This window comes from Panthera pardus, unplaced genomic scaffold, assembly GCF_024362965.1.
Source record: "Panthera pardus isolate Hobbes unplaced genomic scaffold, ASM2436296v1 HiC_scaffold_2, whole genome shotgun sequence".
Lineage (NCBI taxonomy): Eukaryota > Metazoa > Chordata > Mammalia > Carnivora > Felidae > Panthera > Panthera pardus.
Genome location: NW_026526765.1, coordinates 31121130 through 31136781, shown reverse-complemented (window position 1 = coordinate 31136781; position 15652 = coordinate 31121130). Strand labels below are relative to the sequence as shown.

Below are 15652 nucleotides of genomic sequence, written 5' to 3'. Positions count from 1 at the left end.
AATCAAATCCAGGCTCAAGTCACTGCAAACCCAGAGCACTTAACCCTGAAGCTGTTGCGCTTCATGTGTTCAGAAAACCACTCCGTTCACTTCTGGAAAATAACGGAAATAAGGGAATATCGGTTCTTCTCCGTCATTGGCTAATTGCTCATTCACTTATTCATTCACTGGTCTTTGCAGCAAGCCCGAGCGCTGTTTGAGTGCACGCGATCACGAAGAGAGCAGACGAGTCGCCGGTCTGCTGGAGCTGGAGTCCACTCTTTCACCATTCGCACAAATAGTTTCATTTTGAATCGGTGGCATCAGAATCGGTTGTTTGTAAGGGCAAGGCGTGATCAATTTTTGATCCTAAGGGATGCTGACATGAAGCTCTGCAGGGAAGTAACTGAAGCATGACCCAATCGAAGTTTATAGCATCACAAAATATTTAGATCTCTTGGTGTGGCATGTATACAGGGGGAAGATAGTACATTTTAAATATTTACAGCTGATAAATATTTTTTCATGCTGTGACAGTACTTGACACACAGCAGCTTGTAGGAAAAAATGCTTGAATGCAGCACGCGAGTGAATTAATTTCACATTCTGTCCTGGGGTTAAACTGTGGCACCGGCTAAATGGCCAACAGTCGGCAGGCCAATTGCCAAAACAATCAATTGGATCACTGTGCAATCCAGTTGCCTCGTTAAGACAATCGAAACAATAACAACCAAATCAGATTGACTCTATGGAAATCTAATCAGTTGCCCGACGATCAGATATAATAGCTCTCCAATCAAATTAATTTTATTTTATTTGGTTGATTTAAGCGACATCGGCACAACTTTCATGGGTTTCTGTTCTTTCCTCATACACAACATGACATAATCTTAGCATTTGGAGGGATTCTTAGAGACATCGGTTCTATACTTCTCCTATGGGAGGAAAGGGTAGGCAGTACAGCCACTGGGTAAATGTGGTCTCTCTCTGGAGTGCTCAGTGTTTATCTTCAGATTTGGAGGGTAATACATGTACATATTTAAACAGGTACAAATGTATCGTGGAATACGTATTAGTCGGGATAGATTAGATTATGCTCCAGTATCAAAAAAACTTTCGATCTCAGTGATTGAAGACAGCAAAGCTTATTTCTCATTCCTGCAACAGGTCCCCGAGGGGCACCCCCACGAGGGGCAGCTGGGGCCGGTGTTCCACATTGTCCTCATCCCAGGATCCAGACCCATGGAACGGACTCTCTGTAGAGCTTTGTGTATTGTCTCAGTGGAGGAAAAGACAACGCATAAATCATGAACTAGATCTTGACATGCTCCCCTGTCATTTCCTTTCATACACTTCATTGGCCAAAGAGTGTCATATGGAGCCATCCATCTTCAGAGAGGGTCAGGGAGATGCAATTCTGCGGTGTGCCCAGAAGCATTAGAACTATTTGGTGAACGATATTCATGTCTACCACGGAATTGGGTGCAAAGCTCTTACGAACTTGAGGATGAAACATAAGACTTTGAAGAAGTTTCTTGAAACCTATGTGCGCACACTAAAACGATTAAATACGAGAATCCTAGAAAATGATGCATGCTTGCCTGAAATGTCTTATTTTTTCTTAAAATATACGACACATAAATGCATACATTTTATGAATATTATAGAATAGATACATCACATATAAAATATGTAAGTATATATTTGTGCCCTTACCTTGTGATGTTGGTCTAAGGGGATTTCTATGAGAGTGGTTTCCTTTACTGGATTTTCTTATTGTCTGATATCCCTGTGTGCCTGGTCTTTGTGAGAATCTAAAGCCACCAGCAAAGCAATCTAAGTGAAAAATCTGTCAAGATGTTTTACAATTCTTCTACTGTTGTCTCTTCCACGTGTTATTTGGAAGCAATTTGCAAATGCAAGTGACTTGCATTTCTTAAATATTTCAAAAGTTTTTACTTAGCTTTCCAGCATTCACTGTCTATTTTTAAATTTTTTTAAAATGTTTATTTATTTTTGAGACAGAGAGAGCACGAGAAGGGGAGGGGCAGAGAGAGGGAGACAGAATCCGAAGCAGGCTCCCAGCTCTGAGCTGTCAGCACAGAACCTGATATGGGGCTCAAACCCACAGACCCCGAGATCATGACCTGAGCCAAAGTCAGATGCTCAACCGAACCACCCAGGCGCCCCTCACTGTCTATGTTTAAATATTTCAAACATAAAGATAAAAATCCATCCTTGCATATTTACCGCCTAATCGGTGTAGCTTTCATAGAAACAACAGCTCCATTTCCTTCTGTAGTCATAATCTATGCATTTAAAGAACATTTAATTAAATCATATAATTATAATAAGACAAGGCACACACAGATTTGAGGATGGTACAACTCAAGTGTCAGTAACAGAAATAAAGGGCATGCTGGAGAGGACACAGGCCACTGGCCTTAACCATTCCTGTACATCAGATAGTGCATTTTATTTATTTATTTATTTATTTATTTATTTTTTTTTTAACGTTTATTTATTTTTGGGGCAGAGAGAGACAGAGCATGAACGGGGGGGGGGGGGGGGGCAGAGAGAGAGGGAGACACAGAATCGGAAGCAGGCTCCAGGCTCCGAGCTGTCAGCCCAGAGCCCGACGTGGGGCTCGAACTCACGGACCGCGAGATCGTGACCTGAGCCGAAGTCGGACGCTCAACCGACTGAGCCACCCAGGCGCCCCAGATAGTGCATTTTAAATAACAAATTAACAAATGGAGAGTACCTGCTGATGATTAGGAAAGTGATTAGTTAAATGAACTTGTACTAAACTTTGGTGGAAAAGTTTAGGAGTGCTATCCAGGATCTTCATATTGTAATTAATGATCCTGAAACCCACAGGCTGTGAACTACTTAGATTCATTCATTCATTCATTCATTAGTTTATTCATTGGTCCATTCAGAGGCAGTATAGTATAATATAAGAGCATGGATGCTGGCATCAGATTTTGTGGGTTTGAATTCCAGTTGTGCTATGTGAGTTATAGCCAATTTCTTTGCTTCTCTTTTTCTCAGTTTCCCCAACTGTAAAATGGAGGAGAACAGGACTTACCTCATAGGGTTGTTGTGACGATTGAATGAAATAATGGGTGTAAGTTGTGTAAATGTTAAATTGTTTTTAAGTTTATTAATTTTGAGAGAGAGAGAACGCAGGGGGGAAGAGCAGAGAGAGGGAGAGAGGGAGAATCCCAGGCAGGCTCTGCACTGACATGGGGCTTGAACTCATGAACCACGAGATCATGATCTGAGCGGAAATCAAGAGTCAGAGGGTTAACTGACTGAGCCACCCAGGCGCCCTTGGAAAATGTTAAGATAAACACACTCATTTGACGAGTAGTTGCTGAGCACATACCACGTGGCCTGTATTGCCTTAGCTGTTGGAGAAAGGAAGGTGAACAATCATAACACAGTTAGCTCTCTTGAGTAGTTGATACCTCTAATGTGAGAAGACCAGTATCACACAGTAGGCTTTGAAACAATTAGATACAACTTGCTTACTTTCTGTGAGGAAGTACAGGGTGGTAGGAATGGGCCTTTCTATATTCTCAGGGATTGGTAGAGTCTGACACATGCTAGGTGCTCAAGAAATTATTTCTGGAATTAATGAATAAATAATGACTTACCCGAAGAATAATTCCCATTTAGTGGATGACAAAGTACTAAAACTAAAGTCATCTAATTTCTAATGTTTCTGAAATAATTTTTTAAGTTTATTTGTTTTGAGAGAGATGGAGTGCAAGCTTGGGAGGAGAAGAAAGAGAGAGAGACAGAGAGAGAGAGAATCCCAGGCAGGATCTAGCAGAATCAACACAGAACCTGATGTGGGGCTCGAACTCACAAAGCCGTGGGATCATGACCTGAGATGAAATCAAGAGTCGGTTGCTTAACCGACTGAGCCACCCAGGTACCACCCCCCCACCCAGTGTTTCTAGTTCACTCAGATGCCTTCTGTGAACAGGTTTCCTAAGATGTGAACATAGATGGCTAGGTTCAGAATTCTAACTTCTGTGTCATGATTACCAGCACTTCTATGTTTATCAAGTTAGGAAAAATGCCAATAGAATATCATACATTTGAGCCACTGTTTTTATATTCTTCAAAAGGAGTTTCTTTATTGGTAGAGGTTTAGTCTTTTGAAATTTGGTATCTTTTGACTAGCAAGGGATGTGACTGAATTGGTAAATCAGTGCTAAAAAGTAAAATGTTTTATCGCTCCCAAACCTAACCGAACAGACCCACCACTTAGGGCACCTCTGAGGGCGTCTCTAACTTTGACGACAAACACCTGTAGGAACACGTGGGCTCTGCAGCCCTCCCGGGGTGGGGGTGGGGGTGGGGGTGGGGGACAGGGGTCAGGATGCACCATTCTGGGAGACTCAGGTTCAGCTGAGGGGTTACCACCTGTGAACACCGAACAAAAAGTTTTAAACAGACAGATAGAACTTTTCTCCAGGTGTAGTTCGTGTTCCCCTGACTTCTTAGTCTGAAAGGCACTGTGTCCGGTTTAGCATCATTGATGACAGCTCAAGAAATCTCCCCCGTGGAAATTGTAGAGAGTGGGCAGCCCCAAACTGTTTCCGTCTGCTTTTACTGCTCTCACCTGTGAGAGCTTCTCAGCTGTGTAAGTTGGACGTGACCGACAAGGGCCAAACCTGTTTCCGCAGCTATGTTTATAGGAACCCCCTTATCTGCTAAGGGTAAGTGCACTTTCGGACACCTCGGGGCAGTGCTTCGTGTCTAGTTTTCTGTGGGCACCCATGGAGGTAGGTGGTTGGCACTATTCAGCTGTTCCGGCTGTTGACAATTCACATGGATAATTAAGCCTTCAAAACTCCATTTCGCTTGTCTCACAGAGTCCGTGTTGTCCTCTCAAAGTCTGAACCACATCTCTCCTTCCTCGACTTATTCTCTGTATCCTTCTTCCTCAATCCCTCTCTCCTCCCTTCTCACTGCCTCCCTCGCTCCTTCTCCCTCTCAGCGCTTTTCTGTTTCTTCTCTTTCTCTCCTTCTGCTCTTCATTCGCCTTTTTCTCTTCCTCCCTCCTTCTGCAACCTTCGCCCGCCTTTGCAAGATCATGCTTCTCTTTCCCCATCGGCAGAAACCTACATATGTAGCGTCTCATCTTCGTCCGCCGCTGCCCCACAGGTGAAGTCACGGAGTTTCTCTGAGGTGTGCCTCCTACACCTGTCTGCTCTTTAGGACCTCAGATCTGGAGATACAGTGATGCCTGTTTAAGGAATAACTGGCAAGAACTCAACAGCTGGCCGAAGAGCTCTCTTGAAGAGAATGCAGTTGATGGTGTGAAGAAGCCCGCGAGGTTGTAGAATTCCCAACTAGCATCCCAAACTGTTGGGCCGACACAAGGACAATCAGAGAAGCCTGATTTAAAGTCAGCAAAGTAAAAACACGGTATTGGATCTGGGAAGAGTTGATGATAGCTCAACTAAGCATTACAAAGTGGGTTTGAAACTTCCTGTGGGAGCCCTGGGTTGGCCTGTCTTCCCACTCTGTGGACTGTGTGCCAGCAAATACATCTCCTTTTCATTTGTCAGCATCCTGCTTCTTGTTAGAGACTGGGATTCCCGGCAATGGGAGAGACCAGCGCTATGCACATCCTGTGCTCCCGCACCGTCTCTGCACACGTGCTTCGGAGATGCCGCTTGTTGTCCCAGCTACCTGGGCGGTGGCTGGGTCCGTTGCAGGGGCAGGTGGTGCCCGAGGACAAGTCCCTGTCTTTCCCTGAGGCAGCTCCCCCATGATGTCTCCCTCCCCTACCCCCCCCCCCCCCAATATTCTTTGTTTTGGACCATTTCCTTTCTCCCTGAGCTTGCCTGGGCGACCGCCCCTTTCATAGAACCAAATAGTTAAGCTTTAGGGGGTTCTGTTCCTCTTGCAGGGGAGTAGTGCTGGGGGAGCCAGCTGGGAGGGACATGAAGGAATGCTGGAAATGATCTCTATTTTGGTCTGAGTGGTAGTTAAGTGAGGGTGTGCATATGTAAATAGTCATTGAGCTATACATTTAAGATTGTACACTTCAGTGCGTGTAGGTTATGCCATAAAACAAAAAATAGAGGAAATCTAGAACTGGCAGATCTGGGTTTGAATCCCCTTAGGGTTGTGTGACCTCTGACTCTTGCGAAGCCTACATTTACCCCTGTAAACAAACATAGATACGGTACCTGTCACATTGGTAGCTGAGCACATGATGGGAAATAAAACACACTCAGCAGCATGTAAAGTGCTTGGTACAGGATTAGTGCTCAATAATGGATTGCAAATATCATCATGGTTGGAGAAAATTATTCTCCGAACATGATAACACATGCAAACGTTTTGGGTTAACACCTCTCCCCACATGTTGGAGCATCTGAACACCATCTTTCAAGGCCTTAACTCAAAGGTGAGACTACAAGTGGGAATTTTAGGCACCGAGGCAGGCTAACAGAAGAAAGTTCTTGGGCAAGGAGCCCGAACGTGCTCTTTAAACCACACCAGCAGGGCAGCCCCAGTCACCTGGCCGGACTGCACAGGCCTTACCTGTGTATCACACCCATTACAGCCACGTGTCTTGAGTCCTGGAGGCAAATTCTGATGAATTCATTTCTGGCAAATAAACTCCACTCATATGCAAAATGTAAACGTCTGATCTATGCACCCTGACACCAATGCTGAGAAACACAGCTATGACTAATAGCGTTATTTCCGCTCAGCCCTGGAAAATCGGAGCCTTCCTGATTCTTTTTCTGCCATTATTAAAATCTGTTTTACTATGACCAGGAAATGGAGGAGACCCCTGGTATTTATTGCTGACCTCTACTTTGCTTGAAACTACTTAGACATCCATAGAACTACAGAGTTCTAGAGCCCTGAGGAGTCTTTAGCATTAGCTTCATCGCTTTACAGATGAAGCAGGAAGAGAAGCAACTTGCACGAAGTTCATTCATCTTCAATAAGGATTTATTCAGTGACTGTGTGCCAGGATTTGCGGTAGAGACCGGATTACATAAGCTGGCGTGGAAAATTTCTAGCTGTCTTCCAGAGCTCTCCCGAGCCAGACTGTAACTCAGATCGGTGCTGCCTGAGATGCATTGGTGCTTCGGTAGAACAGTAATCTAGACTCCAGGCTAAGTTAAATCATCAAGGGAGAAGCGGGGTCACTGCCAGCTGGCATTGCGGACCACACAGGCTTTTTTGTACACAGGTAAGTGTCTATGGCCTGAGCGGGGTAGGGGGACGCCCTCTTCACGGTTGCTTCCCTGCCTCCCTCTCATCACAGAGCTCTTTGGGGCATCGCCTTTGTTTCTTGACTTCCTGAGGTTTAGGTTACTCTGTATAGTCATTCCATTTGGTCACCCACCTAAATGTGCCAGAAAGAGAAACGGAACACACAAGGGGACCAGCCCTAGTCTCCAAACTCCCTGCACCAGGGCCCTGAAGCATTGACTGTGGGGCATTAAACCTCATGCCTTTAGACAAGTAACCTAAGCTAGTGAAGGGCAGGTACACGGCTCCAGCATGTCAAGGGCTGTGGCAAACCAGAGAGAATGCATGCTGCCTAGAGGGACAGTCTGTCACCACTCACTCAGAAGGCTTTTCCATGGAAATTACAGACTCAGCATTGTCACATCTTCAGATTTTTCAAGATAAGTCAGGAATTTTGATGTTTCCCAGGTTTTTGAAATCACCCTGTGGATCAAATAAAAACCAGTAGTTGGCTTCTGGGACAGGCAGGAGGCAAAAGAAGAGGACCCTGGAAAACCTAATACGGAGTTCAGACTTGATCCTACAACACAGGGATGCAAAATGGTACAGCCCATTTGGAACACAGCTTGGTAGTTACTTATAAAGTTAAATACCCGTTTGTCATATAGCCCAGAAATGCCACTCCCAGGTATTTACCCAAATAGAATGAAAACTTACTTTCACACGCACACACAAAACTGAGTTTTTATAACAGCTTTTTCTTATTCACAAGGAAAGATCTGTTCTATATTTTGAATGCCATGGTGGTTACATCACTAGGTGCGTTTGTCAAAATCGCGCACTCAAAAGTGTGATTTTTACTGTATGGAAATGACTCTTTAGTTCAAAGAACTACGGGAAACCATTGGAGGGTTTTCAGCAGGAGAGAAACACTGTCAGCTCTGTGTTTCTGAAGGGTCACTCTGACGGGGGGGGGGGGGGGACGGCAAGAATAGAAATGGGAGCCACCGGGAAGTGGATAGCAGTGGACTACATGAGAGGTGACAGCAGCTTGGACGGTGCTGGCAAAAGTAGGGGTAGAAGAAAGTGAGGATTTGAGACTCACTTAGAAAACAGAATCAGCAGGGCTCAGTAATTCATTAGATATGGGGAATGGGAAAGAGGGAGGTATCAAGAATAATGCTGGGGAATTTGGCTTAGGGGCAACTGCATGGACAGAGGTATCGTTTGCCATAAACGAGTAGGACTTTTGGAGAGGAGGAGCCGGCTCCGGGAAGCACATGGTGCAAGGACATAGGAGATGACAGTGCACTGTCTACACTGGGAGTATGCTTCATGTTTTCATTTGTGTGGTGAGTTTGTTCTGTTTTATTTTAGCCAGGTAACCTCAGTGCCTTCTTCTCGAGTCCTCTTGGCAGCCATGACCCAAAATCATCTTGAGAGTTACCTTTGAGACTTAATGTTCTGTAGCATCCGAATACTTTCAACTTGGTGCTGCCATTTGGCTGGTTAAGACATCGTGTCTATTCAATTTATGTAGGTACAGCTGTACGATCAAGATAGTTATTAGATTAGATGGCGGAACATTCCGCATTCGGGCTATCATTTCCAAGGCAATGAGAGATATAGCAAAAAAAAAATTTTTTTTTCAAAGAAAAATTGGTATGCAAGTCCTAGAATAGACAGCACTGTCTCCCTCATAGAATCTTTAGCACCTGCACATGAATGTGGCTTGGGTGGTTTGGCCTGGACAGAAGAACAATGGGCTTCCCCATTCTCCTTCGCTTGGTCAGCCCCTTCCGTTCCCTGGCCTAGATAAAGCTCGAGTTTGTATCTCCGGCCAGACCACCTTCTGCTGTTTTCACGTGGCCCCGGTTCCGTGTGGTCTGGCCTGGCAAGGAGAAACCCAATCTGAATTAGTGTGGTTCAGTCTGGAGATGGTAGATTTCTTCCAGAACCTTCAAAACTCCCGATGAATGTTGTATCATCAATCCCCAAACATTCTTGTGATGGTAATTGGAAATTCTTGCCTGTATTTATGATAGGGAAGCTGGAATAAAGAGACATTCATTCCAGACAAATCAGCTTAGATTCTAAATGGCAGAGTATTGGTTCCTTACTCTTCCTAAAACATCTTACCCTTGCGACAGAGACGTGTTGCAACTTTGTGGGCTTTCTAAACGTCAAATTCAGTGAAACTGCTTCTTAATGGGTGGCTTTATGAGATGGTTTTGATGTTCTTTATGACCATCCATGTCTTCTGGTTTTCCTGTAATAAGCATGCGTTACCTTTATAATTGGGAAGAACATGAAAGGAACTTATTAAACACAGTGTGCACAGTATGAAACCATTTTTAAAGAAGAATGTACATGTGAGATTATACATCCAAATGTTAATAGCACTCATCCTGTCTGGGAATATGGGCAATTTTTCTGTTTTTCCTCGTGCTTTGTATTTTTCCTCTTTTTTTTTTCTAAGAATCCACATTACTTCTGTAATCAGAAAAAAAAAAAAAAAACCTATTCTTTAAAAAACGTCATGCAGGGGCACCTGGGTGGCTCAGTGAGTTAAGTGTTTGACTTCAGCTCAGGTCATGATCTCCCAGTTCATGAGTTTGAGCCCCTCATTGGGCTCTGTGCTGACAGCTCAGAGCCTGGAGCCTGCTTCCAATTCCGTGTCTTTGCTCTCTCTGCCCCTCCTTTGCTCACACTCTGTCTCTCTCTCAAAAATAAACATTAAAAAAAAGTGCCATGCAGCCTTCTTCTCCTCAGTTAATGCAGTAGGAACCGTGAGGATGAGGAAATCGGGCTTTCAGTTCTGACTGGAAAGTACCTAGCTTAGTGACTCGAGGCAAGATTCATCCAGTGCAATGACCCCTTTCCATGGCTTTAAAGAGAGGTCATAATATTAGTGCAGCCTCCCTCCCTCCCATCAGCGTCAGGTCCCAGTGAGCTGATGCATGTGGGGGCACTTGGAAGGAAGATACTGAGCTGGGTGCCATTGTTGGTCCTGCTGGCCCACAGATACTGTGTTCAATATTACTACGGGAACATGTTGTAATTCAGAGGCACATTATTTTTATTTTGAGGGAAATGGCTAAATCAGTTATTAAACCAATCTCCTATACTTTGGCACTTCTTGCACCGGCTGATGTCATGGCAGAGTGGAAAGCAGAGGAGGTTTGTCCCTATGTGCCTGGGCGTCCTGCTGCCATCCAGGGTCAGGGCAGAGGGATCTGGCCAAGAGCCCGTGGGGTGCGGGAGGCCAGGGTGCCGCCAGCTCTAGGACAGGGCTGGCCCCCCATTGGCCGGGCAGAAGCCCAGCTTGAACGAGGATTCTAGGAAAGCCGCAGAAGCTGCCCCTCTGAGTCTTGTTGGCTGCCATGCCTGAATCTTCCACAGACAGTCAGACCCTCTGACCAGCGAAGCCCAACTCTTGGCTGCACGCTGATAGAAAATCTATGGCTGAGTAAGACGGCTCCATCAAGAGATGGAGAACTAAAACATTGTTCTCTTCCAGTTAAAAGTCATGTAATTAGCAGTGTTCAGTCATATAGTTTTATGGCCACAATGATTCACACAGATTCTCTAGAAGAAGGAAGAAAAATGACCTGGAAAGAACAGCTTATAGATCAACCTGTTCAAATAGAAGAGATTTCATATATATGATTGGTAAGATTTATATTTCTTCAAATCTGTAGTTTTACTGAGCGTTTAAAAATATATTCTCTTGGGGCACCTGGGTGGCCCAGTTCGTTAAGCATTTGACTCTTGTTTTGGGCTCAGGTCATGATCTTGTGGTTCATGGGTTTGAGCCCTGTGTTGGGCTCTGCCCTGGAGGTGTGGAGCCTGCTTGGGATTCTCTCTCTTTCACTCCTTCTCTGCCTTTCCCTGTTCGTTCTCTCCTTCTCTCTCTCTCTCTATCTCAAAATAAATAAACTTTAAAAAATATTCTCTTGATATTTCTGTCTCCCCAGGGATGTAAATAGGAATTACATAGTCTGAGAATTCAACTGATTTCAAGTTTCTTCTGCAGCCAAGCACTAGTGAAAGAGGGGAACACTGTTTTCAAAAGCTTATATTATGATGCCCATTTTGTTAAGACTTCTTTATTGTTATATGATTGGTGGATCTAAGAGTCCTTGAATTGCTTTTCTGTATTATACCTGGTTTATTATTCCATATCCCTAAAAGAAAAACAAGCATTTCCCACACTTTGCAAGTAACTTTAGGAATCGTCCTATGGTTAGAAAAGACAAACAAAGCTTAAGCTTCTGAATATTAAAACTGAATGTTGGAAAACAGCTTGAGGTAATTTGATTGCTTAAATTTAATCGATGACTTACTTTAATTACAGTGTTCTCCTTTTAAAAATCAGTGTGACTGAGAAGGACTGCATTTAAGGCAGCCCAGAGAGGTGGCCAGCTCTCTTACTTCTGTAGCACGATATGAAGGAGGATGGTCCTATCGACTCAGGCTCCAAAGCTGAGGGCAGAGGGTGCTAGAGTATCAGTAAGACTTGCTAAGAACTTGGAACGAGTTTTGCCACCTATAGCATATCACCCACCCTCACCTACACACAAAAAAGGCAACAGCAATGCTGTGAGCTTAGTGAGAGAGGATTCCCCTGAGCAGAATATTTCCGCCCCTCTTCCTACTCAAATCGAGTGTGTGATAGGAGCTGGGAAAGGGTTGAAGATATGAGATGTTGACTACTCACCTCCAAACTAGTAGCTTACATAACTACAGAAACCCAAGATGGCTGTGGATTCAGAGGGAACTCTGAGGGAAGTTTGACAAGTATTGTCTAGAGTTGGCAGGGCACAGAGTCTGCAAAGTCTGAAGGGGAAATATTGATAGACTTGTCCCCAGTGTAGGGTGAAGAGAGAGGCCAAAGGGACAGCGAATAACACTTCCATCTGTTGCAGGCAGGGGTGGGTGTCACCCTGTCCTCTGTGGGTCAGGGAGGACACCTCAGATGAAAGCCAGGCTCTGGTTGCCTTGAAAGGACCCCACCCAAAGGGTCTGCCCATGGGGACTAGACAAACCGGCAGAGACTGATGGGTCAGCTGTCCTATAGGAGCTAAGGGGATCGTGAGTGGTCAGCCAGGGGATATTACTCTCTTCAGGGAGATGTCTCCAGCAAGGAGGTCTCCAAAAATCAACAAAAGTGATGTAAGAAAGAAAAGGCCGTGGTTTGTCAAGTAGTGGACGCCATGACCATATTGCTCCAATGCTGGTCAAATACAGCTTTTTGCCTCTCTGCCCCTCCTCCCTCTCCTTGCCCTAGTTCTGGAGTAGTTAGAAGCAGCAGAGTAAGTTGAGGCGAGGGTGTTTTAGGGTAAGTAAGGAACTGGTCCATACCCACCTCCCTTCTTTAATTCAAGTATTTGAGTTTGGGTCAGGCCTGAACGGGGGAGGAGGTGCGCTTTGAAAATATACAGGAGATTGAAGTTTTGTGTTAGATGAACTGGACTTTTTAATATTTGAAAATGAGAAATCCTTGATATCTGACCGACTGAAAAAGACAAGGGGTCTGTCTGAGGTACCACCAAGCTATGAGGAAGAGAGATCCAGCAGAGGCAGTGGGTGGGTTAAAACCGAGTTTGTTCCATGACGCTCTAGCCCCTCAATAGTTCACTTATCTGAGCAAGGATTCCAGAGAAAGGTGTCTTTGCGCACTGCATGCGGTCTTGGTACTCGGCGTGTAAAAATAGTCGCTTTATTTCTGTAACACACCTGAACTGACCTCTATCTTTGATAACCCGATCTAGCCTATCTCTGGAGTTGAAGAGCTCCTGTCTTCTGCTCACTCTGCAGAGATTTTGATGGGAAGAGCTGTGTAGATAGTCAGCTTAAGAATATAGAATTCAGAGGGGCATGCTTGAATGTAGGATATGCATTTTCTAGTCAGCGAGCAAATCACTTAACCTTTTTAAGCCTCAGTTCCTAACTCTGTAAAATAATAGTGATGCTTGACCATGAATCTCACAGAATTGCTATGAGGAGCGAATCAGAGAGTGGACAGGTTAGATTTATGTGGACTGGACTCTGGAATGAGTTCCTAAAATGACCCCAGTTTCAGGAGCTGCAGAAGCTTTGACGCTAAGTGACTGACGTATCCCAGAGGGCACCCCATGGTTGATGAACTATTTTTCTTCCCTTTATTGAATATCGCAATGTAAAGTCTGTGGTAGAATAGGTCAAAATATCGGTTATGACTTAATTAGCTTAAATATGTGTCTATATGACATTTAGGTTAGTATGATGATTATCCCTATGGGCTTATTTGTTTTTATAGCTATGCACACTTTTCATTCTTGAGAACCCCAAGGAACAAAATGTTATTGGCATCCTCTCCAGCAACAAAGAACAGCTGCATCTGTTTGGGACATTTCCCAGGCCGCTCCTTCCTCCATGTGTGAAGGATACCGTTGATCTGTCAACCCAGCCCTGAAGAGGGAGCTTGGATTCTCACCAGCCTCCTTTGCCAGCACTCATGCAGCTGCTGGGTAAGCCAGGTGGGTACTCTACTGGGTTTTACAACCCACGGCGGTGGCCCTAGGTGAAGGGAGCTCCACCTGCCCTGGGCCTTTCCTCTAAAGGACACAGGGGTGACACGGAGCCACAGTGGAGGGAAGTCCTGGAATATCCCTGCTTCTACAAGCACTGATCTCATTCTGACAACCGCCGCCATATATAAAAGGATCAGACTGTTAAAGCTGGAAGAGTCTTCAGAGAGTTGAGTGGGTCTCCACTCTGGCTGCCTGCTAGAATCTCCTGAGGAGATTTTGAAAAAACTTGATGCCCTACTCAGCCTCGATTCTGATACTCTGATTTAATTGAATTGGAACAGGGTTCTGGCAGTTGGTGCTTTATAGACTCTCTCCAGGGTTGAGAACCATTAACGTCAGGACTAGAACCACTGTCTCAATTCTTCATTCAGATAATTGAAGATAACATGGCTTTGGACTTAGACATCTTTGAATTTTGAATTCTGCCTCGTTTACTCATTAATGAAGGCCTTGAACAAACTCTTGAAATTCTCAATTTCCTTGCTAATAAAGGGGAAAAATAACACTCAGAACGTTTTGGGAGAAATTAAGTGTGAAGGCTTATGTCTGTTTTCTGCACTCATTGTAACCAACTTGAAGATAGAGACCATCTGATAATAAAAATAACATTTAATTGAGCAACTCCTATTTGTCAGACATGGCAAGTACAACATTTAAATTATCTCACTTAAGACTCACAAAACAACTGTATATAAGTTAAAGAACAATTTCATGCAATGAAGCAAATAAGACAAAGATAAGTTAACTGTGTATGCCCAGGATCTCACAGGCTACAGCAAAGCCAGGGTTTGAACTCAGATCTTTCTGACTCCAGAGTTTGTTGTCTTAATCAATGCACTATAATCTGTAATATCCCCCTAGCCTGCACTAAGTGTTGTTTCCCTTTCCTGTAGCACAGTGCCTGCCACATGGAAGGTATTCAATAAATATGCAATAAATGGATAAAAATTAAAATATGTAAATGAGTAAGTACCTAGCTCATGGTAGATAATCAGTTAATGTTATTACTCTGTTGATCAGTCTTCTCTGCTAACACTATCAGATAAAAAGGTTTTACCTTCGACAGAAGCTATAAGCAATAAGAAAAATTATAATGTGCCTTCTGTTATTGCCATGACAAAATGAGAAAGGAGACTAGCAACAGATCAATCCCATTCTTTCATATACTGTTAGGCAGGATATGATTTTAACTTGGAGCATGTTGATAGCTCAGATCAGAAAAGCAAACATCAATTCACGTGAGTTTTAGAGTCCCATTAATCCTCCAAATTGTTATTTGGACACTAGCTGTCAGCATATTTTATGTAGTTCCTACATGTATTCTGAACACAGCTGTGCTAAAACTCTGAGGGCTTATTTTAACACATGAAAGCAGCTTGGAATAGTCGGAAATGCATGATATGTGGAGTCAGCAAGCCTGAGTTCAGGTTTTGGCCATCCACTTACCAGCTGTGAAGCTTTAAGCCCAAGCATCTCAAATGAAATATTCATGCCCTAGAGGTTTGGGACATTATGCTGGAAGGTCTCAGAGATTCAGGATAAACACAATGCATTCATTCATTTATTAAGCAAATATTTATTGAATGCCAGGCATTGTATTTCAAGTGAAATGAACAGGACAGATAAGGTCCCCGTTCTCACGAAGCCTTAGATTCTTCAGAAAGACATCATTTCAGATACAGATTAATTTTATTAAAAAAAAAAAAAGATAACGTGAAGTTATTTTTTAAAGGCCTGGGAACAAATTTATTTTGAAAGGCTTGGAAATGGATTATTATTAGTTGCCTACCCAGAATCCACTTTCCCCTTCCTAATGGCCTACTGTTTTCAATTAGGTTTCTACTGTTGTCACGCAC

At 43.9% G+C, this 15652-nt stretch overlaps 1 long non-coding RNA gene across 5 annotated transcripts in view; it reads left to right on the top strand.

Annotated features, from left to right (window-relative positions):
• The window catches only part of LOC109275829 (uncharacterized), a 233007-nt gene that overhangs the window by 70078 nt on the left and 147277 nt on the right, over positions 1-15652 (top strand). For 4 of the 5 annotated variants that reach the window (XR_002084395.2, XR_002084394.2, XR_002084398.2 and 1 more), the window contains exon 2: positions 13523-13742. This is a non-coding gene — a long non-coding RNA (uncharacterized LOC109275829). The remainder of the gene's footprint in view (positions 1-13522; positions 13743-15652) is intronic. The other variant, XR_002084397.2, reaches the window with a different exon arrangement.